Raw genomic sequence first — 25,785 nt, 5'->3', positions numbered from 1 at the left:
TGTTTAGTTTCAAATTGTTGGTGTGAAAAGTGACACCAGGGTGAGTGTGTCTTGAATTAAATATCAAATATTCTCTAACTCGGGGTGCCTGTTCCAACTCCATGGAAAGGAGCTTATCTTGGGAAAGGAGGGTTTTTGTGCGTATGCTGCACATGGCCAAACATTAACTTTATGACTCTGAAAATTTGGGAAAAACCCTTTCTGCCAAACCTGACTGTGATGTCCATTCTTAGAGAATTACAGAGTATTTGAAAGCCTTGTTCTTCAAAGCAAATCTGCTTTTAGTTACTTAGCCAAATAAAGCAATCCAACCAAGTGGCAAGACTCCAGGGTATGACATCGCTATGGGTGAGAAAGGCAAATCCTCGTGTTTCATAGTTTGCATGGCCTGGAGAACTGGCGCCTGCATGTTAGCTTCTTTAGTACAGAGTGTCAGCAATCCTGTGTCAGACCAAGTGCCTGTAACCACCAAACACGACACACAGAATCCTGATGTAGGTTAAGGGTGTGATGCTCCTAACAGCAAATGCCGAGTCACCTGGTTCCATGGGTGAGTCCTGGGATAAACCAGGCAGCTGCTTTAATGTCTAGCTACCCTTTCACTGCACAGCTCAACCACCAGCATGACCTACAAGCCTACCGCAAGGTCACTGTGCGCACCACTCCCTGGTTGCACGAGCTGGAGCTCCATGCCCTTCCACCGCTAGAAAGGGCTTGCCTGGTGGTAATGACCTGCCGCTCCGCCTGCATACATAGAAGATACGCTGAACTAAACAGCAAAGGGCCTGGACTCTTTGGGCCTTGGTCTCTTTGTATCAAATGCCAGACATGCCAGGACAGACATTTCTTTAGCGCCTTTTCCCGTTCTACGATTTTCATAATCCGTAACTAATTAGGCAATAATTTATGAGTTGTTGGTAGTATCAGTGATTAAAGTTAAAAAAAATTCCTTTGTTGTATTTGTGTGTTTTTTTAGTTGAGAGTAAAATTAACTTCAGTCGGTCAGTGCTTAGAATGAGTGGTCTCAGAACCAGACATTAGTCCAGAACTATGCTTGCCCTGCCACGAAGGAAGCACGCCATCCGACAGCATAAATGTACGGAAACATATATAACAGAGCCCTATTCAGAAGCAGATACTATGGGACAGATATAACAACACGTGCCCTTTAATCCTCTTATGCCAGGCCTAATATAAGACAGGATTAAAGGGTGTATGTGTTGTTTCAGAAAACATACAATTCATCTAAATCCAAATAAAAATGAGCTAAGCTTGGAGCAGGATCACTTACACACGTCAATCAACAGCTATGCAGGGATGGTGATGTCAATGCCATGGGATGGCTTGAGCAGCTTTTTCAAAGGGTCTTTCACTCCATTAAAGTTGAGGCTGGGCCTGAGTCTGTACTGCCCGAGGTTTCACAGACTGAAAACCTCAATCTCAGAGGGGATTCTGGCCTTCCTACTCTGCTCTCTGGTTGAGATCCTCCGAGATTTCATTTTATGATACTCCTGACCGCCAAATGTACAGGACGCAGTCTATGCCCCACAAGCTCTTCATTACCCATTGCATAAAATCAGCGACTATTCCACATCTAGGCAGAATGGGGTCAGCGTGCTCCCAACCGTGGGGACAGGAACACTGGCAGCATTAGTTTAGAGGCCACTAAGGTGTTAGTTTAGTTGGCCGAGATGATCGCTGTGCTGGGAAAAGGTCCTTAAGTGAGTTCCCTGGGAGGACTCAGAAAGAAGGCTGCCACGGGTGCCCTGGGAGGGAGACCCTCAAGGACCTTGGACAATCACAGTGAGAAAGTTAGGAGCCTCAAGGGGCCACCCTACAGTGGCGCCTTGTCCCCTGGCCATGCAGTTGACATGTCTGGGGGCCAGGCCCTTCGGGGGTCCTGCCACGTGCAGCAGCCAGAACACAGCAGAAGCCCGGGCTCTCCCTAGTGCCCGGTGCATTTCCATGGGAACAGCTCGGCAGCTGCACTGGGCGGTGTGCTCCATCTATTTCTATGGCACCTATCACCATGGCACCTACTTGCTCTGAAAAACACAGGCTAAAAACAGAACATGAAGAGAAAAGGGGCAAACCACTTCCCCGCAGTCACCTTCTCCGGCAGCTGTGGTTATACCTATGACTGCTCACGTGCACCTTTTCCAATCCCAGTTTCCACATTTTTGTTGTAGGTGGCCTTAAAAAATAAAAGGCTTACTATCAGCATCAGCATTATCTTGCCGGTGATGCGGCCTGGGGCTCCAGGAAGTCTGCAGTCTACTTGCTTTAGATATAAAATCCCCAGGGCAGAGGGAGTCCACACAGGAAGTCCCTGTTCAGGGTCCCCTACAAGGTGTTTGGGGAAGGGGAAGAAGTGGGGAGTACAGGAGAGGGATGGTGACATCAGTGCATGCAGATGACCCAAGAGAGGACCTATGTTTATTCCAATAAAGTGGACCACAAACTGTCCTGGAGACACATGGGACATTCTCTTCAGGGACAGATCCAGAGGCCAAATAGCTTCCCTGAAGGTTTTCCCCAAGTTAAAGGTCACCCCTCACAGCAGAGCACTTAATCCAGTCTCTGGAGTCAGACAGAACTTGAGTTCGAATTCCGACTCAGTCACTGGCCAGCCATGTGAGATCAGTGGGCAACCTCTCCAAAGTTAATGTACTCATCTGTAAAATGGGGATGAGAAGACACACCCCACAGGGACAACCCACTTGCTGTGACCTCAGCGTTCCTTGATTTGCCCGTCTATAAAATTGGGAGAATAATCGCACCTGCTTCAAAGGAGCTTTGTGACAGTTGAGGAGATAATATATGCGAAGCTCGGTGCAGGGCTCTCATAGCTGCTGGAGAGGAGGGTGTGAGGAGGAGAGGGCAGCCATGATGGCCAGGGCAAGGATGCTCAGCCTGCCCAGGTTCTCCCGGGCCTGACGTCCTGCCCTCGGTTCCAGTGGGGCAGCTACAAACAGGGTCCCCATTCATGAGTAGCCCCCTGCCTCCAGACTCCCAAATTCATCAGTGTTCTTGGGCACAAGGCACAACAAATGTAGCTGAGGACAAACTAATGCTCTGAAGCAGATGCCACCATGCAGAAGGGTCATCAGCCCTGGTACTTGCTTTGACACACAGGACAATGGAATTCTTAGGAACTGGAGAAAATCCCAATGTGGTTCCCTACTTGTGGGCTTTGGAGTCAAGCAGCCCCACGACTCAACTCTCCCCTCTGCCCATCTCTTAGCTGAGTGAGTCTAGACAAGCCACTTAACTTCCCCTTCCTTCTGCATCTCTGAAATGGGGGGATGCCTCCCTGATTCAGAGGGAGATTGGGAGCATTAAAGGAGAAAATGTAGGAAAGGCCTCTAGCCCAGAGTCAGCTCATAGCGGGCTCTCAGTAATTCTGGACTCCCTTCTCCTCTAGTCTCCACACTGAACATTTTAAGGTGGAGTAAATATTTAATGAATAAAGGATTAGCCTTTATAATACAAGGAAACAGGCTTGTTTCCTGAACTTTCTGGTGGTGCTGGTAAATGCTAGAGTAAAACTCTCAGGCTCACACAGGGCCCCAGGCGCCCCCTGACCCCAGTGCCCCCACTGCCCTCTCAAATGCCTTTTCTCACAACACCCTTTTGAGAATGCTCTGCCAAACAAGACTGTGGGCTCAGTTTCATACACAGCTTACTAGTTCTTTTCATTTAAAAAAACAATTTCCCTGCTGCGAGCGTTGTGGCTGTCGCCCTGCCAAATCCTACCCTACCACGAGCGCCCAGTTTCCATTTGGGGATTCATGTGCTTCCACAGAACTGGACTCTACTCCAAGGCACTGGGGACCGAACATGTGACCTAAGCTAAGCCAATCACATAATCCCATCCCCTGTGTACAGGGATTGGTTCATGTGGCCTAGGTTTGTCAATCAGAATGACTCTCATGAATCTTCCTGAGAATGGGGGACAGAAGATCGCAGGGGCTATAGAGGGGAGGCCTGGACTGCTCCAGCCGTTCGACCATCATAAGCAAAGCCAGCGGGCAAAGCTGTCACATGAAGGGCACCAGATAAAGCCCCATCAAGATCTGTAGCTGGAGCCATGACGGCATTATGAACATCTAGCTCCAGCTGCTCTCAGACTTGCTCAGCTTCTGACTTTCTTGGGTCTATGGGTCAATAAATTCTATTTATGCTTAAACCAATTTGAGTTGGATTTTCTGTAACACGAGGATAAATGCCCCTGGAGCATTAATTCCTCTCTATACTTTCAGAGACTTCATCACATTCAGAACTCAATTCCAAAGTTGGGTTTTGAAGGAAGTCCACCGAATTCTGTTTACTCCTTTACCCTCAGCCCCTTTGCACTGTTGATTAAGAACTGCCCACATATGCAATCCTAACAATAAAATCCTTTGAGATCTGTAGTGTCTCCATTTTTCTGATCACAACACTGAGGCCCAAAAAGATGTGAAATCATTTTCTCCAACACTACACACTTCATGGTTGATTAGCTCAGGATAGAAATGAAGACCCTGTGTGATATGTAGGTTATTAATGTTTTAATCTTTTTCTAAATATTAGACTATTTCAATTCCCCAGATGGATTATAAATTTCTTGAGTCCAAAGCTATTTTTTCTTCCTGTTTTGACCATCCACTGTAGTTACTGGAGACGTGTTTGTTACCATATGGTCAACGGAACCCCCTGCAGCCAGGAACCCGCAGCTCAGGGGCCTGACAATGCCCGGAGGTCTGCTGGGTACTTTAAAACAGTCAGGCACCAGGTTAAGTGGTTGACATATGTAATCTCATTTTTAAAAAATGGTTCATTGTATTTACATTATTCTTGGACCAAAGGGCAAGTGGCCTTTCGCCAAGGTCTGTGAGTGGAACCTGTTTGGACTGGAAGTAGAAGATCTATTCCAAGAAACGAACTCAGAGGGCAATGGTTCCTCCCAGTGGCACAGGGCTGCGTGGAAATGGCAAGGACTCTAGGGTTGATGCCTGGCTGTACTTATTATCTGGGTGGTTACTTTGCATATTTATGGCTCAGTTTTCTTATTTGTCAAATGAAGATGTAATCCCAACACGTCTCTGGGTTGTTGGAAGATTAAATCCTATCAGTTAAACACCCAGCACAATGCCTGGCATAGTTCAGCTGTGTCCCCACTATTCTTCTCCTTTGCTGGGCACTAACCAGTGGCTGGCCCTCCCAGACATGTGTTCCCTCCCTGCCCCCGCCCCTGCTCCGTGGATGATGGCCAACTCCACCCAGGAGCCAAAGAGAGATATAGAAGTTCAAGAAAACACTGGCTACCAGGTGGAGAGAAGTTTCCATTCCACTCTTTGCCAAACATAGATTTGCCTCCGAAACCCAGAGCGGGCCAGGGCATGGTTGTGGAACAGGCTGCTTTGTTTTTGTTGCAAATTCATTGTGTTTAGATTATAACTAAGCCTTTTTCCTTTTGTCTCTGCCCAGCAAGCCGTGAACAGTTCCAGATCTGACAGCCTGAGCACTGGGCCTGACTTAGTAAAGAAAGGACAGGGGATTTGCCCTGTGGCTCAGTGTGCATTTTCAATTAAGATGTGAAATTGTTCCTCAGAATAGCCAGCCTCCCCTTGGATTTTGAGTGTTATCCCATAACCAGTGTACACTTGCCCAGGGTTCTTTGTCAGCCACAGGGAATGTTATCCCTCTGTAGGTAAATTTGAGCGGCTCTTCTCTGGGGCTTAGGTGGGGTTCGGTTTAGAAATCCTGAGGGACAGGAAGAGATAAGATGCCTTTTCATTTTATCATGTCTTCTAATCTCTTCTTGCACCCAAAGAAGGCGAGTAGGCCCAGCATTTTGTTCCACCCCAGGACGGGGCTTCTGGTGCTGAATAGTTATATCCTTCTGCTGGAAGCAGCTCAGTTTCTATTTACAGGAGGCAGTGTTCTCAAAGTGTAGATCTCCAGGACACCTGCATCAGAATCCTGGAGTGCTTGTTAAAAATGCAAATTTCTGGCTCCATACTATTCCCACTGAATTAGACTTTTTAGAAAAGATTGAGAACTTTGGGTAGCAGTTCAGAACATGGGTCTTAGAGTCAGATCAATATGAACTTACTCCAAGCTCCAGCCCTACTGCCTACTAAGCTGTGGACCTTGGGCACGCTATTTAACTTCTCTGGGTCTCAAATTCATCACCTGTACAAAGGGAATACTGCACAGACAAGGGATATGGAGCTCATCTGTTTGTTATAAGGAGGAAATGAAATAATACATGTTTGGCAATGCTTGGCATCTGGTAAGCATTCACTACATGAAGACTCTTCTTTTTACATAATACCTGTACTCAGAACATCTTAGGACCCAACAAGAAATAATAACTTGGCCATCACAACCAGTGTTAAGATCCCTGCTAGTACTTTCCACTGGCATAGATTTTGACAAGTCTACAGACCAGCAACCAGACCTGAAGGTATCATGAGCTACAAGAACTCCACCAGGACTCACAGCTGATTCTCAACAACGGGCCAGCCAGGAGAGGGCAGCAAGAGAGAGCCAGAGTCTAATTCTACAGCTATTTGAATCACAATGCCTAGGTGTTAGGGACAATTATTTGGTGTGGTCCAGACTGGTACTAATTTTAAAAGACACTAAATCTGGTGGGTAGAGGTGGGGCAACATGGATTACATGCTAGGTGGGTGTACATCAGCATAGTGGGTGGTGGCTTTCTCTCTGACTCTCGACTATCAAAGATTATGGGAAATCACATGAGCATCATTATATTGTAGGAAACAATAAAACTTCATTGAGATGTAGATATTAGGAGATAGTCTAAGCCAGAGGTCGGTAAATTTTTTTGTATAGGCAATGAGCTATGAATGGGTTTCATATTTTTAAAGAGTTGTTACAGAGAAAGAGCAGAAGGAGGAAGAGGGGAAATACTAACAGTGTGATAGTTAATTTTATGTGTCAGCTTGACCGGGCCACAAGGTGCCCAGATATTTTGTTAAACGTTATTTCTGGGTGTGTCTGTGAGGGTGTTTCCAGATGAGATTAGCATTTGAATGGGTAGATTGCGTGAAGTAGATCATTCTCCCCAAAGTGGGTGGGCAGCATCCAACCCATTAGAGGCCTGAATAGAGCAAAAAGGCAAAGGGAGGGAGTCTGTTCTCTACGCGATTGTTTGAGCTGGGACACTGGTCTCCCCCTGCCCTCAGACCAGGACTTACACCCTTGGTGCTTCTGGTTCTCAGGCCTTCACTCTTGGACTGGAACTAGACTACTGGCTTTCCTGGGTCTCCAGCTTGTAGATAGCAAATTGTGGGACTTCTCAGTCTCCATAATCCCATGAGCCAATTCCATACACACACACACACACACACACACATATGTATATGTATGTATGTATGTATGTATATATCTCCTATTGGTTCCGTTTCTTTGGAGAACCATGACTAACACAAACAAAGATGTGTGTGTCCCACAAAGCCTAAAATATTTACTATCTGGTCCTTTACATAAAAGTGTATTGAGTCCTCATCAAGGCTACTCTGGAGCTGACTGTTCAGCACGTGGTCCCTAAAGTCAAGATAATTCAAATTCAGGCCCCATCAAAACACAAATTGTCATATGCCACTGATGTATTGCCAAGTCAGCAAAAGCCACAGACCCACTATTCTTTAGGCAGGAAAAAAAGTTTACATGGATCAAAGAAAACTCTCAGGACCAAAAGAAGAAAAGGACAAAACGAGACGGGAAAGTCACAGGCCAATCTAACTCATGAACACAGACGCAAAAATCCTAAATAGAATATTAGCAAACTAAATCCAGCAATGTATAAAAAAGGTTAATCTATCATAACCAAGTTGGGATTATGCCAAGAATCTAAGGTTGGTTTAATATTAGAAAAGAGGTTAATATAATTCATCATATTATCAGATTAAAGGCAAAAAATTGCCATCTTAATAAGTTCAGAAAAAACAGCATTTAATATCTATTAATAATACAAAATCTCTTAATTAATTTGAACTAGAACTTATAAAGAATAACTAGCAAGAAAAGAAAAAAGAACAAAAAACCTACACCATACTTAACGGTGAAATGTTGAAAGCATTCCCTTTAAGATCTGGAACAAGGTCTAAGAAGTCCCATAATCACCACATCTACCAGCCGGTGCAGTAGAACAAGAAAATGAAAGCAAATAGAAATGTGTAAGGATTGGAAGGGAAGGAAAAAAGCTTGCCATTCTTATGATTATCTGCATGGAAAACCCAACGTTATCTACAAATAAATTATTAAAATTGGTGAGAGAGTTCAGGAAGCTTTCTGGATACAAAATCAATACGTAAATGTCAACTGCAGTTCTACTCACAGCACGTGTTAGAAAATGTTATTTAAAAAGATATCATCTATAATAGCACGAGCAAATATCAAATACCCAGGAGTAAATCTAACGAAACACGTGAAAGCCCTTTATGGAGAAAATGGTAAAACTATACCGAGAGACGTTCAAGAAGACCTAAATGAATGAAGAGACAGCATGTTCATGACACGAAGGCTCGATATTGTGAATATATCAGTTCTCTTCAAATTGATGTATATATTCCACGCAATTCCAATCAAAATCCTAACAAGATTTTTTGAAAGGAACTCAACAAGCTGATTCCAAAATTTATTTGGAAGAGCAAAGGGTCAATAAATGCCAAGTCATTTTTTTTTTTTTTTTGAGGAAGATTAGCCCTGAGCTAGCTGCTGCCAATGCTCCTCTTTTTGCTGAGGAAGACGGGCCCTGAGCTAACATCCGTGCCCATCTTCCTCTACTTTATATGTGGGACGCCTACCACAGCATGGCTTGCCAAGCGGTGCCATGTCCGCACCCGGGATCTGAACCGGCGAACCCCAGGCTGCCAAAAAGTGGAACATGTGAACTTAACCGCTGTGCCACTGGGCCAGCCCCACCCAAGTCATTTTTAAAGAAGAACAATAGACAAGCATGTGTGGTGGGGAGCACTTCCTCTATCAGATATCACGACTTATTATAAAACCACAGTAATTAAGATTGAGTGAAAGAACTCCCATAACTCAACAGCAAAAACACCAGACAATCCAATTAAAAAACGGGCGAAGGACTTAAATAGACATTTCTCCAAAGAATATGTACAAATGGCCAATCGGCATATGAAAAGATGCTCAACATCACTAATCATTACAGAAATACAAATCAAAATCACAATAAGATACCACTTCACACCCATTAGTATGGCTATTATTTAAAAAAAACAAAATAGAAAATAACAAGTGTTGACAAGGATGCAAAGAAATCGCCATTGTTGCGCATTGCTGGTGGGAATGTAAAATGGTGTAGACTTTGTGAAACAGTATAATGGTTCCTCAAAATCATTAAACATTGAATCACAATTCTACTTCTGGGTAAGCAAGGACTCAAAGAGATACTTGTACACCCATGTTCATAGCAGCATTATTCACAATAGCCAAAAGGTGGAAGCAATACAAATGTGTATTGATAGATGAATGAATAAACAAAATGTGGTATACACATATAAAGGAATATTATTTAGCTTTAAACAGGAATGAAATTCTGACATGCTGCAACATGGATGATCCTTGAAGACAGTATGCTAAGTGAAATAAGCCAGACACAAAAGGACTAATATCGTATGACTCCACTTTTATGAGGTTCTTGGAATAGCCAAATTCATAAAGACAAAGGTAGAATGGTGGTTTCCAGGGGCTAGGAGGATGGGGGAATGTAGAGTTATTGTTTAATGGGGGCAGAGTTTCAGTTTGGGGTGCCGCAAAAATTCTAGAGATGGATGGTGGTGGTGGTTGTACATTAAGCGAATGTACTTACTGCCACTGAACTGCACACTTCAAAATGGCTAAGGTGGTAAGTTTTACGTAATGTATATTCTACCACAATTTTTTTTTTTTAAAGATTTTATTTTTTCCTTTTTCTCCCCAAAGCCCCCCGGTACATAGTTGTGTATTCTTCGTTGTGGGTTCCTCTAGTTGTGGCATGTGGGACGCTGCCCCAGCGTGGTCTGATGAGCAGTGCCATGTCCGCGCCCAGGATTCGAACTGACAAAACACTGGGCTGCCTGCAGCGGAGCGCGCGAACTTAACCACTCGGCCACGGGGCCAGCCCCTATTCTACCACAATTTTAAGATTTTATTTTTTTTTCCTTTTTCTCCCCAAAGCCCCCTGGTACATAGTTGTATATTCTTAGTTGTGGGTCCTTCTAGTTGTGGCATGTGGGATGCCGCCTCAGCGTGGTTTGATGAGCAGTGCCACGTCCACGCCCAGGATTCAAACTGACGAAACACTGGGCTGCCTGCAGCAGAGCGCGCGAACTTAACCACTCGGCCACGGGGCCAGCCCCAATTCTACCACAATTTTAAAAAAAGCTTGAGTGATATTAAAACAGGGATAAACAAACATACCAGTAGAGCAGTTCAGATTAGCACTACTCGAAGTGTCATCTGTACACTGGTTGCCATCTTTGAACTGTTTGTCACGGGCCCATGATCAGCACAGACATGAACAGTAGTCATTCAGAAACTTTGATAGCAACCCGACAGAGTAAGTTTCTGTTTGTTGAATCAAATAACAAAAAATTGGGGCCCTTATTTTGTATATTTTTTCATTTCATTTTTCTAGTAATGAATTTTTATTACATTTACAAAAATATCGAGCTGCAGTGGATTATGGGAAAAACTGGAGTTCAACACAAAAAGCTTGAGCGCTCAGAGAAGACAAACCAACTGCTCATACACGGAAACTTGATTTCTCAGAGAGGACATTGCAGATAAGTGGGGAAAAAAGTAAAATTGGAAGCTGAACATCTAAAGCAGTCACAAAAAATCAAACCCAGGTAGATTAAATACTTAAATATGAGAGACAAAATAAGGAATTTTTAGAAGATAATAGAAAAAGAATATCTTTATGACCTTAAGTTGGGAAAGGTTTCTTAGACAAGAAGAATTTGGCATGAAAATTAAGAGCTTCTGTTCAAGCCACCATAAATAAAATGCAAAGGCAATCTCAAACTGCAAGTAGATATCTGAACATATAAAGCTGACATAGGCTTATAATCCAGAATATATGAAGAGCTCTTATGAATCAACAAAAAAATACCAATAGCCCATTAGAAAATAGGGGAAAAGACATAAATAGGCATTTCACAGTAGAGAAAAAGTAGATGGTCCATAAACACAAAAAGATTCCCCACTTCAATAGCAATCAAATATATGCAAATTATAACCACAATGAGAACAGTCCCCACTGACAGGATGGACAAAAATTAAAGTTGACAAGAAAGAGATCAACCAAAACACCATCACTGACTGCTAGTGGAAGTAAAGATTGTTATATCCACTTTGGGACAAAACAACATTATCTAGTAGAATTGAAGACACGAGAACCTTTAAACCTAGCAATTCCACTCACAGGTATATACTCTAAAGGGTAGAATAGATCAATGCAATGTGGGGTAATCATATCGTGGAATATTACACAGCAGTGAAAATGAACTATAGCTACCTGTATTAACACAAACGAATCTCAACAACATAATACTGAATAAAAGAAGTCACAGAAGAACATATATCGTAGTCTTAAATACGGCATTAAAAATATGCTTCTGTGCTCTACAAAATCAAACAATATACTGCTTAGAGATTTAAGTGTGTTTGTGTGTTTGTGTGTGTGTGTGTGTGTGTGTGTGTAGTAAAACCATAAAGAAAAGCACAGGATGATGAACACAGAATTCTGTACAGTTTTCCTCTGATAGAGAGAAGAGTACGTGATGGGAGGAGTACACACGGGCTTCTAACAAGCCGACACTGTTCTATTTCTTAACTTGGGTGGTGGGGATGCAAGTGTTTGTTTTAATATTCTTTAAGCTGATGGGGCTGGCCCCGTGGCCGAGTGGTTAAGTTCGCGCGCTCCGCTGCAGGCCGCCCAGTGTTTCCTTGGTTCGTATCCTGGGCGCGGACATGGCACTGCTCATCAAACCACGCTGAGGCAGCGTCCCACATGCCACAACTAGAAGGACCCACAACGAAGAATATACAACTATGTACCGGGGGCTTTGGGGAGAAAAAGGAAAAAAATAATAAAATCTTTAAAAAAAAAAAAATATTCTTTAAGCTGAACATGTGACTTGTATGTACGCATGATATATTTCACAACTTTGGAAAAATTAAAAGAAAGGATACAGAGCCTCTCAGAGATGGCTAAGATGGGGAAAAGCCCCTGAGGGTGCAGGCAAAGGCTAGACAGGCTGTCTTTCTCTTGACCAACAGGAAAATGCAAATCAAGAACATGCTCAGAGGCCCAGCCTTTATTTTTGTCTCCCCAGCATTTTTTTCCTTTCAGAAACTGCCTTTCCCCAAGCCAGAGAGGCTGTAGTTCATACGTACGGCACTACCTGTCACATCAAGGGTGGGCATGTGACTCAGGCCAGCTAATCAGGGTATTTCTACTTGTCTGGCCTCAGTGGTTAACACAGGGATGAGCAGAGGTCTGAAGCCACTCCAGGCAGAGCCATTTCTCCTTCCGTTGGAGGAATCAAGAAAGAGGGGGGATTGATGCATGTAAATGTATGTTAAGCCTAGAGCGCCATGAAAACTAGCCTGAAAATGAAGCCAGCACAGACGAGGGTTGGGGACTCACAGGGGGGCAGAGAGAGGGGGGTAAGAGACACACAAAGTCCTTGCCCTGTCATTTGAGTGTCTGGACCCAGGCATTCCTGATTCCTATTATGTAGGCAGTTGCAGATCCAGTTGCAATCAAAAGTGTCCTAAGGAGCATAGAATTTTGCACCAGGAGCAGGGTTTTGCAAGTGACAGACCCTAATATGTGGAACTGGCTGTGTTGGGGCAGGGAGCAGGGCAGTGTGGAGTGCCCCATCCCTGACCAGGAAGTGAGCAATATCTGTTAAGTGGAGCAAAGTCGCTAAATTCTCTCCTGTTGAATCTGCAGAGTCAAATCACGTGCTCAATGAAGATGGAAATTTAGGAGACTCGTTAAAAAAAAAAAAAAAGCCAGTTTACTGGGTTCACTGGCCACTTCTTCAGCCTTTAGTAAGGTTCTACCAGAAAAGACACACTGGTGTCTCAGCTGGCCAGCCTTTCTGAAAGCAGGGAGAAGGGAAAACGAAGCCAAGAGATCCTCTTTCTGCCTGTGGCCAGTAATTCAACTGAGTAGAGAGCCAGAAAATCATCTTTCAGGATTGCAGAAGTCAAATCCCTGCCCCAGGCTAATGTTGGTGCAAGCACAGGCCTGGAGAAGGAAAACACAGTGGAAACCAGGAGAAGGACCCCGGACAGGGCTTCTTCCCCTGCTCTCCAGCAGCTCCTGCCTGACTGAAGTAGCCATTATCCCCACTGGAGACAGCCAAACACTGAAAAGGGCCTGAGGACAGTGGCCAGATTCGCCTTGCCTCTTTCCTGCCACCCGCTCCCCCCAACTGTGTCCAGGGCAGAGGCCAAATGGCCGAAGTCCAAATGAAGGCTGAGGAGGCCAGAGCACAAAGACAGCTGTTGGGAGACAGACATGGTGAGGACAGGGTCCAGATTCCGGAGCATGACTTGACTGGGTTCCAGCTCTGGTTGTCAGCTCACGGAGTTATCAGAAAACTAACCGCCCAGCAACTGTCTAAAAGTTTCAGAGAGTCATACTGCCAGAGACACTGCAGGCTAGCAAACCACAGCACGCGATTTCTCAACTGCTGGGGCTGGCCCCAGACCTCTGTGCTATGTCCTCACATGGTGACCTGCTAGGGTATACAGTTTCCAGAAGGGATATTCTCTCTGATGCCACTCGTGGAGGGGAGACAAGGGAGAGTCTTCTAGAGAGTGGAACCTCAGGCACTGCTGGCTGATGGAGGAACTCATGTCTTCCAGGAGAGATGTGCTGGCTTCTTGCCAAACCTCTTATGGAGAATGTTGGATGAGTGATGGCAGGTGCTGTTTACTCCTTCTCCTTTTTACTAAATGCAAGTGGTTTTTGTTCCAAGGATCTTATTCTTTTCTCCACCATTAAATGCTGGTGGTGTTTAAATTGACCATTTAGCTGTTGGTTGACAAATTATTCAGAGCAACATCCAGTCTTGACCAAGAAGAATGCACATCCACCAGCTTTGCTTATACACGAGAAGCTTGTTCCGTGTTGGGGTGGTGCATTTCTGAAATTGTTTGTATGGGAAAAGAGCATGGGTGGATGCCAAGGAGTCAAGGGGTGCAATGTAGTGGCTATTTTTTTCTTTCTGTCTTACAAGGGGCTGAATTATGGGCCCCCAAAAAGATATGTCCAAGTCCTAACTTCTGGCACCTGTGAATGTGACCTTACTTGGAAAAGGGACCTTACTTGGAAAAGGGTCTTTGCAGATGAATTAAGCAAAGGATCTCGAGATGAGATCATTATGGATGAATCAAGTGGGCCCTGAATCCAATGACAAGTGTCCTTATAAGAGAAAAAGACAGAGACAAAACAGAGAAAGGGTGGTCGTTTGGAGATAGAGACAGAGATTGGACTGATACAGCTATGAGCCAAGGAACACAAGGATTGCCTGGGGCCAGAAAAGCCGGAAGAGGTAAGGAAGGATTATTCCCTGGAGTCTTCAGAGGGAGTGTGGCCCTGCTGACACCTTGATTTAGAACTTCTGCCCTCCAGAGAGAATAAATGTCTGTTGTTTTTAGCCACCAAGTGTGTTATTTGTTGTGGCGACCTTAAGAAACTAATGCATGCCTAGATGTTTTTAAGACTATACCTCTCCTGGTGTGGCCGTCAATCACTATCTCAGACTTCGGCGATCAATCAAAATACTCCAACCTCGTGATCACACTGTTTGATCTGGGGATGGCAATGGGCTGAATGTTTATGTGTCCCCAAAATTTATCTATTGAAATCATAACCCCCAGTGTGACGGTATTAGGAGATGGGACCTCTGGGAGGTAATTAGATCATGAGAGTAGAGCCTTCATGAATGGGATTAGCCCCCTTATAAAAGAGACCCCAGGGAGCTTCCTTGCCCCTCCTGCCACATGAGGATATAGTGAGAAGATGGCCAGTTATGAACCAGGAAGAAGGTCCTCACTAGACACCAAATCTGCCAGTGCCTTGATCTTGAACTTTCCAGCCTCCAGAATTGTAAGAAATAAATGTTTGTTGTTTAAGCCACCCCGTCTGTGGTATCTTTGTTTTAGCAGCCCAAATGGACTAAGACAGTCACATGACCCAAACAAGGCAATCAGAGTTATCCTCTGAATTTGTATAGCTGTTGGGAGAGAAGTATTTCTTGCCCTGAAATTGCTAGATGCAAGGACAATGTAAGCATAGGCCACCAGTAGCCATTTCTGTTACCCCACAGAGACAGCTGGCCTGAGAAGGAAGCCGAGAGAAGTAAGTGGAGCCAAGTGGTATAAAGGGAGAGATGAGTTTTGATGAAGCCATCAACAACCCCACTAACAACCATACCTAAACATAGAGCTCCCTCTGGACTTTTCAGTCAGTAAATTCATCGTTTTTGCATAAGTCATGTATTGAGCTTGTCACTTGCAAATCTCTTAGGTCCTGATCTGCACATTCCATCAGGTATCCAATCCATGCAGAGTCCAGACTTAGGGGAGCAGCAGAAGTAGAGGTCCTACTTGGTGACAGGGACAGGCTCCTGACAGGTCTGGCCTGGCTCTCATGTTCTGTGCCACTGGACCAGCCTGGGTCCACACAGCTGGACAGGCAGCCAGTTACCTTAGTTGACATGCTGAGTTGATTACCCAAGACCAGAGACAGAATCTCAGCCATTCCAGAGAGCAGATTGGGAGCAAGTAAATTTCAAGTATGGCAAGTAAAATTGCATCATAACAAACAATAAAGGCTTCTGTAAAGCATGAAAATTTTCTTCGGTTCAACCATAGAATCAGAGTGAGTTACAACCAATCCCTATGACACTTTCCCTGGCCCGTGCAGCATCGCCTTCCACCAACACTTTCTCCAAGCCTCCTCAAGCTCCCGGTTGAGGAAAGCCATGCTGTTCATAGAAAGTCTAACCTACCAAGAATCAACAAGCAGCTGCCCCCACAGAGGCCCTGTTACCTACATCAAGCCTTAAGTCTTGCTGAACTGTCAACCTCCAGGGCCAAATGCAATAAATATAATGAATGCAGAAACCCCAGGGAAAAGAGGATCCCAGGGCAAATGCAAAAGTACGATGAATGCAGAAAGCCCAGAGAGAAGAGGAAGCAGCAGGAAGGAAGGGCACGTGGTGCTTCCTTTTGCTTAGCTCCTCGGGAGTGAATTAGGAAGGAATAGCTGTTTCACTCTCAGTTGGCTGGGTGTGCAGTTTCTAAACGTCTGGTTATTAAAGCCAAATGATGGTTCTATTAAAAAATCAGATACACCCTCAAGAGTTGTTACAATGGACTTTAACTTAATGCATCGGGCTTTGTGAATGAGAGTTCAAAGTTTCTGAAAAAATCATCCATTCCTTTCCCATTTATAGAGCACCTCTGTATGCCAGCCACGTGCTTAATCACAGGAGCTGCTAAGGGGGAAAGAGGCGAGTGAAATTGTGATAACAGGACCAGGCAGTTATGGCCTGGGAGGTGTTGCCTGAGCTGAGTTTTGACAGACAACTGGCAATCAGCCCTAGAAGGAAGGTGGGAGGAGGCACTGCAGTGAAGGCATGTCCTGAGGCCTGAACCCACAGCACCCCGAGTGCTGGGCACATCCGGAGTAAAGACGGAGAGGGGCTAGACAGGTAGACGAGGACTGGATCAGGAAGGCTCATGTGATTAACTGAAGGAGTGACAACTTTACCGGAGAGCTCTGGGAGCACTGACGAGCAGGAAGATGCCCTGTGCAGACAGCATTAAAGGGATGATCCTGGCAGGACTCCAGCGGAGGACAGACGTGGAGAAGGAGGTCCCCCAAGGGCCCTTTGTCGTAGCTGTGTAAGAAGCAATGAAGGCTTTCCCTAATGGTAGGGGAATGAGAGGAAGGCGGGATTCAGGAATTGAAAGAGGTAGACTCACCAGGACATGATAACTGATTGAACGCAAAAGATGCAATGAGAAGGAGGAATCCAAGATAATTACTGTATTTCCTTTTTCTGGCATGAGCAATTGGAATAATGGTGACATTCCTGAGAAGAAGGGATACAAGAAGAAGGGCAAGTCTTGGAAGGGGCTGATGAGCAGTTTGGATTTAGAATGCTAAATAGGAGGAGCCTGTGGAACAGCCACGAGCAGAGGTCCATGAGCAGCTGAACATTCAGGACCAGATGTCAGGAGGCAGATCTGCATGGAGGAGGGAGATCTGGGAGCTGGCAGCTTATGCGTGGTTGAGGACATCAAGGGAGAGGACAGAGGCCAAGAAGAGCAGTGAGTGGGACACAGAGACCCAGGGGACATTCAGGGAGTGAGTGGAACAGGAGGTCTCTGCGAAACAGATGGAAAAGAATGTCCAGCTAAGTTGGGTAAAAACCTAGAGAGCAGATCCACCTGGAGAGAGAAGCTCAGGGTGCAGAGGTGTGCAATGGTACCAACGCTCCAGAAAGATGGAGTCTGATCAGGGAAGAAAAGCATCAACTGAATATGGAGGATGGCTGCCTTTGATGACTTTAGTCTAGGCATTTGATCATGGGAACATAAAGCAGACTGCCATGGGTGATGGAGGACTGAACGGGCAGGGAAGCAGTGTAGACAGCCAGTGTAGATGATTCTTTCAAGAAGCCTGGCTGTGAAAGGAGAGAGAAAGGGAAACTTAGGAGAGAAATTAGACAGAAATATGGGATTAAGAACAGGGAACTTTTCAGACTGGAGAGACTGAACAAGTTTAGGTACTGATGGGAAATAGTGGTAGGGAAGAGACTAAAGATGCAAGCAAGAGAGGACAATGACTGGAGGAGGGGTCCAGGGGAGATGGGAAGGCATCTAGAGCACAAGGGGAAGGTCAGCCATGAACACACCTCTTCCCTGGCACGGGAGGGAGGGATGGAGAAGAAGACTAGGAGATACGCTGAGTGGTTGCCAGGAAGGACCTTGAAAGTGTTTCTTGAGGGTTCAATTTTGTTCCATTTTATCAATGGACAGGATGGATTCTCTGTGAATGACAATGAAATGGAGGTTTAAAAAAGGTTTGAGAAAAGAGGTACAGTCTGGAGGAGATGACAATGGCAAAGGGACAGGGAAGTATATAGATAGGTGTATCTGGAAGGCTTTCCAGGCAGCTTTGGGGACCTAGGATGGTAAAGACCCAGACAGACCTGGTGGACCAATTCCTCCAGCAGCAGTCAGAACCCCAGAAGGAGCAGAGCAGAAATGTTCCAGAAGTCGGGTTCAGCTGGGTGGGTTCACACAGAAGAATAAGTGGACAAGAGTGGTTAGAGAGAGGCTCAGGTTAGAGGAGAAATCGGCCACCATACTCAAACAAAGTCAACCTCTGAGTTAACAATAGCCACTAGTTCAGGTGTTTAGCAGAGGGGTCAAGGTCACTGCTGTGCATAGACTAGATTCCCACTTCAACAAAGAAAGTGACTGGAGGCAGATGAGTTAATAATGGAAACAGGAGGATTTTTAGAATCAGACAGACAGACATGGGTTCAAAATTGTCCTTACTATTTCCCTCTCTGAGCTCAACATTTTTGTCTATAAAATATGAAAAATACCTGCTTTTCAGACCTTGCAAGGATTAAATGAGATGATTAATGTAAAGTCCTCCTGCTAGGTTGTAAACTCCATCAGGGGCCTTTCTTGTTATTTAGTTCTCTTACTTCTGCCTCTACTAGGTTCCTGACACACAGTAGGTCCTCAATGAATTCAGATTTCCTTCTTCATGCGTGCGGCAATATTCATCAAAGCACCTTCTCTGGCCCTGGCACAAGCTCCTCTGAGACAAATGGTGTTCCGTTCCCTGACTCGTCCAACCTCAGTAACTCGCAATAATGAGAATGGAACATTGATCCACACTTCCTTTCACTGACCAGGATGTTACTTAACTTAGCGATTTCAGGAAAGTATCCATCGTGGAGGTTGAAACTCTAAAACCACAGATTCAGGACCATGTGGCTGCCCATCCATCCACCAGACGAGTGGCTTGGCTTCTTTACCACAGCCCTGTGGGCACATACCTAATCCCTAGGGAGTTGGGGACAAGGCTCCCTCCTTAACACAAGCAAGGACAGACTCAAGGGGAACGGAAGGAACACAGGTACCCTTCCTTAATCAGCTACTCGAGACCCAAGATCATCCCAGGGACCCAAGGGATTGTGACTCTCTAGAGACAAGGGAGTTTGGACTTTAAATTGCATGTGGAGGAAGATATCAGAAGATCCAGAAGAAAAGAAACAAAACACAGAGCCCAAACCCACTCTTGCTAGGAGGTTTGGGCATGAAGGGAACAGGCTCTCAACCCAGTGGATAGGCTGACCCGCCTGCAGGAGATAATCACACTGCCACCAGAAGTGTTTGTGAAACGTGGAGCCAAGAGCCAGCCCTGGTTTTTGCTAAAGAAGAAATCCAAGGGCAAAGCAGGCATCCAGTAGACAAAAAACAGAGCACAGTTGGGCTGAGAAACTGGCAGCCTGAGAGAACATTAATGACTTCAAATTCAGGTCCAAAGCACATGTCTGTGGCAATGTGGCACAGAGACCACAAAATGGTCCCAATTTCCACTCTCCTTTTCTTCCTTTCAGTGAGAACTCCTAAGTTTTAGTTGGGCATGTTTAGTTGGCCCAGCTAGAGACTACATTTCCCAAACTCACCTGCAGCTAAGTGTGCCCAAGGTCTGGCCAATGAGGTATGAGTGAAAGGACATGGACAACTTCTGAATTACGTCATTTAGAAGAGGGCTGTTTACCCTCCACTTCCTTTCCTCCTCTTCCTGCAGGCAAGAAGATGGGGGTGATGGTGAGCCAGCTTTAACTATGCAGAAGGGGTCTCCCTAGGGGATGGGGAGCAAATGATGGGAGGATGCTGGGCTCCTGAATGGCCCTGTGGAGTAGAATGGCTCATGTTTACGGTCCTGGACTGAGACTCTACCTCTCAGCTATTAGGTGAAAGAGAAATACACTTCTATCCTTTTTGAGCAAATGCATTTTGGGGTCTTTTTCTAACAACTTAGCCTGTACCCTAACTAATACAGAGTGTTTCCCAAAGCTACAGATAATAATTTCAGTACTGGTAGTAATATTTGTTGAAATCTTACTGTGTGCCAGGCATTGTTCTAAATACTTTACATGTATTATTTCATTTAATCCACACAATACTTCCTAGATGAGGGCTGTGATCCCCGTTTTACAGAAAAGGAGGCACAGGGAAATACAGTATTTGTCTAAAGACTCATAGCTATTTTGGTTTTTTTAGTCAGAAAATTATTAGAAATAATCAACAACTACAGCAAAGTTGCAGGGTACAAAATCAGTTTTAAGAAATCAGTTGCATTTCTATAGGCTAACAATGAACTAGCAGAAAGAGAAATCAAAAACACAATCCCATTTACAATCACAACAAAAAGAATAAAGCATCTATGAAGAAACTTAACCAAAGAAGTGAAATACCTGTACACTGAAAACCATAAGATGTTACTGAAAGAAATTAAAGAAGACATAAAGAAATGGAAAGATATTCCATGCTCATGGGTCAGAAGAATAAACATAGTTAAGATGTCCATACAACCTAAAGCAATCTAAAGATTCAGTGCAATCCCAATCAGAATCCCAATGACATTCTTCACAGAAAAAGAACAAAGAATCCTAAAATTTGTATGGAACAACAAACGACCCCAAATAGCCAAAGTAATCCTGAGAAAAAACAACAAAGCTGGAGGCATCATAATCCCTGACTTCAATGATACTATAAAGCTATAGTAATCAAAACAGCATGGTACTGCCACGAAAACAGAGACACAGATCAATGGAACAGAACTGAAAGCCCAGAAATAAACCCACACAACTATGGACAGCTAATCTTCAACAAAGGAGCCAAGAACATACAATGGAGAAAGGAAACTCTCTTCAATAAATGGTGTTGGGAAAACTGGACAGCCACACGCAAAAGAATAAAAGTAGACCAGTATCTTGCACCATACACAAAAATTAACTCAAAATGGATTAAAGACTTGAATGTAAGACCTGAAACCATAAAACTCCTAGAAGAAAATATAGGCAGTACACTCTTTGACATAGGTCTTAGCAATATCTTTGCAAATACCATGTTTACTCGGGAAAGGGAAGCAAAAGAAAAAGTTAACAACTGGGATTATATCAGACTAAAAAGCTTCCGCAAAGTGAAGGAAATCATGAACAAAATGAAAAGACAACCCACCAACTCGGAGAAAATATTTACAAATTATTTATCTGACAAGGGGTTGATCTCCAAAATATATAAAGACCTCATACAACTCAACAACAAAAAAAAAACGGATCAAAAAGTGGGCAGAGGATATGAACAGACATTTTTCCAAAGAAGATATACAGATGGGCAACAGACACATGAAACGATGTTCAACATAACTAATTATTAGGGAAATGCAAATCAAAACTACAATGAGATATCACCTTACATGGCTCAGAATGCTATAATTACCAAGACAAATAACAATTGTTGGAGAGGATGTGGAGAAAAGGGAACCCTCATACACTGCTGGTGGGAAAGCAAACTGGTGGTGCCAACTATGGAAAACAGTATGGAGATTTCTCAAAAAATTAAAAATAGAAATACTGTATGATACAGCTATTCCACTACTGGGTATCTATCTAAAGAACTTGAAATCAACGATCCAAGAGATTTATGCACCTCTATGTTCATCACAGCATTATTCACAATAGCCAAGACGCAGAAGCAACCCAAGTGCCCTTCTACGGATGAATGGATAAGAAGATGTTGTCTATATATACAATAGAATACTACTCAGCTATAAAAAAAGACAAAATCATCCCATTTGCAACAACATGGAGGGAACTTGAGGGTATGATGTTAAGCGAAATAAGCCAGACAGAGAAACACAAATACTGCATGATTTTACTCATATGTGGAAGACAACAAATACATGCTTAAAGAGAACAGATTAGTGGTTACCAGAGGGGAAGGGGAAGGAGGTTGGGGGGTGTGTGAAAGGGGTAAAGGGGCACATATATATGGTGATGGTCAAAAATTAGACTACTGGGGGTGAGCATGATGAAGTATATTCAGAAATTGATAAGTAATAACGTACATCTGAAACTACACAATATTATAAACCATTATGATCTCAATGAAATTACTTGGGGGAAAAAACCCATTGGCCCTGAGCTAACACCTGTTGCCAATCTTCCTCTTTTTTTTCTTCTTCTTCTCCCCAAAGCCCCCCAGTACATAGTTGCATATTCTAGTTGTGAGAGCCTCTGGTTGTGTCATGTGGGACGCCGCCTCAGCATGGCTTGATGAGTGGTGCCATGTCCACACCCAGGATTCAAACTGATGAAACCCTGGGCCACTGAAGCAGAGCACGCAAACTTAACCACTTGGCCACGGGGCCAGCGCCTAAAGACTCATAGGTGTTAAGTCACCTAACCAGCAGCCAAACAAGTACCCTGGGTGGAGATCACACCTTTAAGCACTATGCTATTCAAAGCAAAACTTCCTATAATTCCATGCAGTCAAAAAGACATAGGTTAGTTTTCCAGAGAGCTGTGCCCAAATGTTAACTTTTCTTCAAAATTACTGCAGGAGCAAGGCAAGTCGTTTAGCTTCTCTCCCAGTTGGTTTTCTCCAAGAGAGCGCAGGAGGGAGACCCAAGCTACTGACCTCACAGAAAGGCTGGAAAGAGAAAATGAATTCATGTTTGTTTAAGAAATGATTTGAAACCTATAAAGTGTGACATAAATGAATATTGCCTTAAGGTAGGCTAGGAAATCCTTAAAACCAAAATAACAAAATGCACTCAAATCTTTTTAATGCAAATACCATCCAGCAATTTGGCAGACTCCCTGGAAAGGCTGTAAAATCTAGACGAGAGGTACATTTGGTTTTGTGCATCTGTCATCCTCAACTGAAAAAGGGAGCGATTAATTGAAATTCATTGAAAGAGAGCATACCTGTGTGCCTGGTGTGCATGTGCATGTGCACACACACACACACAGAGGCTCGCAATACAAGGAAATCATTATTATCAAGAGCAGGGGTAGCAGCAATCTGCAATGCCTCTGGGAACCAGGCAGGTACAGAAGTAGGGATGTGGGGCGGAGAACGCAAAATGCGTATAGTGTGAGCAAGCGGGACTTTGGTGAACAGGCAGCTCCAGCTTCAGCTGCCTTGCTGTGATGTGAGCCTGGTGTTCAGTCCTTTTAGAGCCACATATGAAACTTCCTCATTTTCCAAGGATGTTCACATTTATAAATAACACATGCCAGGAGGCACCAGTTGGTCTCCTGGGACCTAGCCCTGTAGCCAGCAGTCACAACTGACTCTTGAGGTGCTTCAGCATAACTCTGTGCAAGCCATGGCGCAGCTTTCTCTCAGTTAACCTCACCCTGCGCTGCCCAGCCTCACCCCGTGCCTTCCTCTTTCTTCTTCCTCACCTCAACTCCACCCCTTGGATGAAGCCAGCTTTCTCTTTGCTTTCTACTCTCAGACCTCCCCTTCTCTTCCTTTCAGCTTGTACCCAGTTATCCTGAAGACACAAAGCGCCTTCCCTCCTCTGCCTGCCAATCAATGCCAATGTTCTTTCTGCCACCTTCATCTCAGCCTGCTGCCTGCCCCCAGCACTTGAGGATTTTTGCATGCCTTCTCGTGCAGGGGGGTGGGTTACAGTGGGTTATCAGCTGTTGGCTATCAACTGGCTGTCATGAAGGAAGGGGACGGGAAGGCACCCACAATGCTAGAGAGGAGACGCCCCCAAGTCACAAGGCTTTGTCTTTAGCGTCTGGTGGCATAAAGGTCAAAAGTACGCCACTGCAGTCGTCTGTGCCATGTTGATCCTGGCCCCCCAGTGGAGACTGAGACAAGTGGACTCATGGCCTGGAGATAGCCTGGAGAGGATTTACAGAGCTCTGCCTCCCACCAAGGTGGAGGAGATGGCTGCTGCCTCACCTCCACATTTCCGTCCTCAAAGGTCCCTGCCTGTGTCCTGTGGGTGCTCAGGAAACTGCAGCTGGCCAGCTGCCCCTGTGTCTGCCGCAGCCTGGAGTCCCGTCACCCCCACAGCCACCCCCAATTTTGGCTATTAGCTTCATCGCCTCATCCGCAGCAAGCCTGTGGCCCAAAGGCTGACAGATACCTCTGACAGGTTTCACTTTCACTTTCTTTGCTTTCACAGGACCTTGGGGGGTCCCAGGGCAATGACATGGACCAAAGGGCCCACACAGTGGGGAGGACAGAGAGAGAAACAGTACCCACACCTGAGAGGTTGTCATTCATCAGGTGCTGTTTGTCACGCACGAGCTGAGACACGACTTTTCACTGAGAGAAACAGACATCCCTCCCCCATGCTCGGGAGAATTTCAGGGAATTTTCTACCCTGCTAATTGGCTTCGCCCTGCCAGTCCGTGGGCAGGCTGGCTGCAGACCCTTGGCTCCTCAGGTTGGGTGGGGTGTGCAGATGTCGCCTGGTGCAGAGGAGGGGGCTGTGCTGCGTCCCATGCCCTCCTGACTTACTGTTTGTTTGGGACGTCTGGACTAGGGCTACAAACAGTTCCTCTCTTTGTTTCCACCGCCTTGCAGAATGTGCGCTTCCCCCAAAAAGGCACAAAGGTCCCTTTTCTTCATCTCGCCTGAGCCACTGAGGCGGTTCTGCAGGGCTCGGGTCTACAAGCCCAGGCCAGCCCCAGTGCTGACTGTCGCAGCCTTGCTCTGCAGCCTGTGCTCACGCGGCCTGTACCACGGCTGGCTGGCGGGTGGTCCCCCACCCCGCAGGGCAGGCAGCCAGCCCCAGTTCTTAAAGGCGCAGAGCCCCTGGTGGCTGGGTGGACTCTGAAAGCCTGTGTCTCGTCCTTCCTGCAGGGGTTTGCCTGCCACCCCCCTGGGAACAGGGATGCACAATGTAAGGGCTTAGCTGACATCACCTGGAGAACTTTGAAAAATTCTGATGCCTGGGTCACAGCCCCGGAAATTCTGATGCAATTCATCCAGGAGTGCAGCCAAGGATTTTCAAAACTGCCCAGGAGATTCTAATGTGCAGCCAGTCTTGGGAATCACCATCAGTGCTTCTCAAACTTCAATGTGCTCAGAAATCACTTGGGGATCATGTTAAAATGCAGATTCTGATCCAAAAAGTCTAGGGTGAGGGGTGAGCCCAGTGGTGCAGCAGTTAAGTTTACATGTTCTGCTTCAGCGGCCCGGGGTTCGCCAGTTCGGATCCTGGGTGTGCGGACCTACGCACCGCTTGCCAAGCCATGCTGTGGCAGGCATCCCACATAGAAAGCAGAGGAAGATGGGTATGGATGTTAGCCCATCTTCCTCAGCAAAAAGAGGAGGATTGGCAGCAGATGTTAGCTCAGGGCTAATCTTCCTCAAAAAAAAAAATAAAATTTTAAAAAAAGGTCTAGGGTGAGGTTCTGCATTTCTAACAAGCTCCTGAGAGATGTGGTTGCTTCTGGTCCATGGACCACGCAGAACAGCAGAGGTGATGGTGGGATCTGCACCCTGCCACCCACTTGGAGGCCTTGGTAAGTTTCTCTCTAAGCCTCAGTTTCCTTGTCACTGATCTTGGTTGGCTTTGTGAGGACTGACTGAGATCAGCAGACAGCACCACAGTGGCACCTGGCACTCAGAAAGTACTCAGCAGATGCTGGCTCTTAGGATTTTCA

At 45.2% G+C, this 25,785-nt stretch overlaps 1 protein-coding gene across 1 annotated transcript in view; it reads right to left on the bottom strand.

Moving 5' to 3' along the window:
* DGLUCY (D-glutamate cyclase) overlaps positions 1–24,844 on the bottom strand; it is an 86,489-nt gene extending 61,645 nt beyond the window's left edge. Inside the window, 1 exon segment of the mRNA XM_070594427.1 lies at positions 24,635–24,844. The gene's annotated coding sequence lies outside the window, so the exon portion shown is untranslated.
* Positions 24,845–25,785: the final 941 nt, after the last annotated feature.

Source organism: Equus przewalskii, chromosome 25 (assembly GCF_037783145.1).
Source record: "Equus przewalskii isolate Varuska chromosome 25, EquPr2, whole genome shotgun sequence".
Lineage (NCBI taxonomy): Eukaryota > Metazoa > Chordata > Mammalia > Perissodactyla > Equidae > Equus > Equus przewalskii.
Note: the sequence above shows the minus strand (reverse complement) of the source record. Positions and strands in the feature narration are given on the sequence as shown.